The sequence below is a fragment of the Elephantulus edwardii genome, unplaced genomic scaffold (genome assembly GCF_000299155.1).
Source record: "Elephantulus edwardii isolate Elephantulus edwardi_28Jun2011 unplaced genomic scaffold, EleEdw1.0 scaffold00174, whole genome shotgun sequence".
NCBI classification, from domain to species: Eukaryota; Metazoa; Chordata; class Mammalia; order Macroscelidea; family Macroscelididae; genus Elephantulus; species Elephantulus edwardii.
The window spans coordinates 6,367,996-6,371,983 of NW_006399924.1; positions in this window are offsets into that span (position 1 = coordinate 6,367,996).

Genomic DNA, 3,988 nt, shown 5'->3' on the forward strand with positions numbered 1-3,988 from the left:
TCTCTCTTCTCTCCTCACTGGTTGTAGTTTCTGACTATGAGCAAATGCAGTTTCTCTTGAGAGCTGAGTTTGCAAGCTGAACTCATAATGTGACCACAAGCACGCCGGCCACAGGGCACAGTGCATAGGCGCATCACTGCTTCTCACAACTCAGCTGTGAGTCTGACCTGACCCCTCCCTGAAGCAATGCTTGTCTCTCGTTTATTCATTCAGAAAGCCTACCTGTAACAACAAGCAAAGGCTTTGCAATTTCCTCAAGCTTTAATTGAGCATTGTAAACTCATATTCTCTCAAGAGCCAACTCTTCCTACCTGTGCACACAGGTGTGCCGAGCCACGTGCCACACGCTGGGGTCCATCGGAGAACAAAGCCATTGCAGCCTCTGCCTCGTGATCCCCACAGCCTAATGCAGAAAACAGACACTGAACAACAGCGATGAATAATTTATTATAAGATTCTGAGCACGCAAAGTGGTGCAAAAAAGAAATACCCGGAACTACAGAAGCATTTAGCAGAGGAACCTAATTTAGTTCTCCAAGCTGAAGGAGTGGTATTTAAATTGACCCCTCAAGGATGAGTTGGAGTTAGGGGAAGAGAGGAAAGAATATTCGGAGCTGAGGGAAGAGCTGTAAGGAGATGAGAACAGGATCCCTTCCCTGGATGTTCTTGCCAGGCCTGCCATCTCATTTAGCTTCCACACAGCAGCAGGGATTTAGAGGGATAATGGTCCTCATTCATTTGTTCAGTCACCCATAGCTGTTGTGTGCCTATTATGTGTTGGGATATAACGGAGAACAAACAGAAGGGGGGAAATGATACACTAATAGAACTCATTTCTACTGGAGAAGACAGACAATAAATAAACATACCAGTAACATGATTTTAATAAATAGGGGTGATGCAGGAAAGGGGGAATAGGGAATTTCATCTCTGGGCTGGGGGAGCAGTGTTTTATTGGGTAATTCCAGAAGACCTTAGTTAAAGCATTTAAACAAAAACCCAAGAGAGTTGAGGAGTGAGCCTTGTCATAACCCACGGAAAGCATCCCCCTAGGGGAAACAGCAATCACAAAGGTTTTAAGGTGGGAGTCTGACTAGAAAAATGTGAGCAAGAAAGAAGGGAGTCAGATAAGTCATGGGCAGGTTTTGCACACGTCTTTGGAGACCATTATAAGGACCTGGACTTTTCCCTGATTAAAGATTTTTAAGCAGAAGAGTGACATGATACACATCTTATAAAGGCTGCTGTTGAGAATAGATTTGAGATTGGTATAAGGATAGAGCAAGGAAGACTAATTGAGACAGGTGTCTTGGACAAGGATGGCAGGGACTGAGGTGGTGAGCTCTATTGGATTCAAGCTACATTTTGAAAGAGCCTACAAACTTACTTATAGATTAGACATGTTGTTGTTAGATGCCATTGAGTCTACTACCACTTATGGTGACCCCATAAACAACAGATCCGAAACCTGTGCCATTCTCACAATCTCTGACACACTCAACCCCATTGCTCCAGACACTGTGTCAATCCATCCGGTTGAGGGACTTCCTCTCTTTTGCCGTCCTCCACCTTTGCCAAGCATGATGTCCCTCTCCATGACCAAAATATGTGAGATGAAGCTTTATCTTCTTTGCTTCCTATGTCTATAGATTAGACATAGGGTCTGAGAAAGGGGGAGCAAAGAGAATACCAAGGTTTTCAGCTTTAGCAAATGGGAAAATAGAGTTACTGTTTATTGTGAGGGGGAAAGATGATGGAAGGAGGAAGTTTAAAGGGAGAAAACAGGAATTCATTTCTGAATATTTTACATTCTCAATTGTAGACATCCAAAGGACATGAAAGAGAAGAGCTCAGGGAAGATGTCTGGGAGAAGGTGAATAAATGCAGGAGTTGTCAGACTACTTACAGCTAGGAGTCTTTATAGGGTCACCTAGGGAATAGCTGTGATCATTGTCACTCTCATGCCATTCTTCCTGACGTGTCAACAAAGTTTCTCTCGTTAAGGTCAATTTCTCCTGCCTCAGTTCTTTAACAAAAAGAGCCTGTTGAATGGTGACTGGGCATTCAATCATTTCTCAGCCAGTCAGGTTTCCTTTGTGGTGGGAAAACATGCTGGACGTAACTCGCTGGCCTATGCCTGGTCTGGGCCCTTCAGGTCCCAACAACACTTGAGTGAGTAGACAGAAGGATGGCAAGCAAATTTTTGCTCACTTGGAAAGGATTGCCTGGTATAAAAGCCAATCCATTCTCCTTGAGAAAATTTATGAAGGCTGGCATAAAGAGTGGGGACTGAATAAAACCCCACCCCTTCTGTGGGGAAACCACAAACGCATGGGCCCAAATGAACCCCAGAGGGTGGAAACACCAAATTAATACAATGTATGACTTGATGGAAGTCAGACACAGCGGCAAATGAGCCGCCAGATGCTAACGTTGTCTCCTTGTTCTGATGTTCCATTAGAGCCCCAATTTTGTATAACCACCGTATGTCTGTAAAGCTGGGGGTCTGTGAAACAGAGAGCAGCTGATGGGGGTGTCAATAAGCCAATTTGTGGCTTGTTAGAGTGTTACACTTGTTTATTGGCATTTAACGAGACAAGACATTGATGTTAACACAGTAGGAGGGAAGTCGTCTGGACCAATCGTATCCCTTGTTGAAAATTAATTTAAACCCTTTCTTCTTTGTGCCAGAAATGGTAGAGCTAATTCATTACCGAAGTGTTGAAATGCCACTGGAAATGAGCTACGGTAATAGGGAAGAGCCATCAGCAACAGAACAAAATCCCAATTTAGCTTTCTTTTTGGTAACCTCTAGTAAATGAGACATTGTGGAATAATATGCTTTATGGCAGGGAAAAAAACAACAAGGGTTTATTTAATTTGAGGATAGGGAGGACTGCAGTTCTGGGAAAGGAAAGTTTTATGCACAGGTTTTTTAAAAAAACTCTTAAGAGCTGCTATCACCATAGCTGTGTTCATAGCCACTCTGCACAGGTGGGAATTTAACAGTCTGTACTCTGGACCTCTTGGATTGGAGAGTCCAAAGTGCTGGCAAGGCCAGGTTCTTTTATCAAGCTCCTGTGAAATCAACATTTGGATCACTGACAAGATCTTGGGCTCTCTTGTCGAGGTTGAACACAGCATTACTCACTGCATTAGCACTTCTTATTTTTCAGAACCATAAATCATATGACCTAAAAATTGCAGTGATTCCTGTATTTCTACTCCTTGCTTCATGCTTCTTTAGTCTTATATTTCTCAGAAAAGTTTTAGACACAAACGCTACAACTTATTAGAATGCAATTACTAGCAAAGTTTAAGTAGGCATTTGACTCAACTCAAGTCCTGAGTCTTTCTGTTCATTCTGTGTCAACATTCTAACCAGCATGATGATGGGAAGGGAGTCATCAACCTACTACTCTGAAGTCATCGGGTCTGCTTTAGAAGGTCCCCATATCTCATATATTGCCCAGCTCTCAGAAAACAGCTCCTAGCCTGACCTGAATGGATAACGAATGGGGAGAGGGAGCCCTTTGCAAAAGTATCAAGGAAGAGAGTATGATTTGAATGTGGCCCAGTGGATTTGAGGCTGTACTGCCAATTCAAAAGCACCCTGTGTGAATCCATGAGCTTCCTGATGGGAGTAAAATAGGCCATCTCTTCCTATGAAATTTATAGCTTCTGAAAACTTAGGATAGGGTTCTAACTCGATACATAACAACAATAAAATTAGCCCAAATTCTTGTCCCTTCACTTGACAGCTCGCAGCAACAATAATCAAATCTCTATTGTTTAGTGCATTTCCTTTCACTTAACTTTATTAATTTTATATTTATTTTTTATAATTATATTTTATTAATTTTCATAAACATTTACAGAGATTTTGGTTTTCCATTCATTCATTGTTGCACTATTCTCTCTACCCTCCTCCCAGTTTGTTCTTGTCCAAATGCCACAGTGCTTGTCAAAGCCAGTTCTGATTAATCTT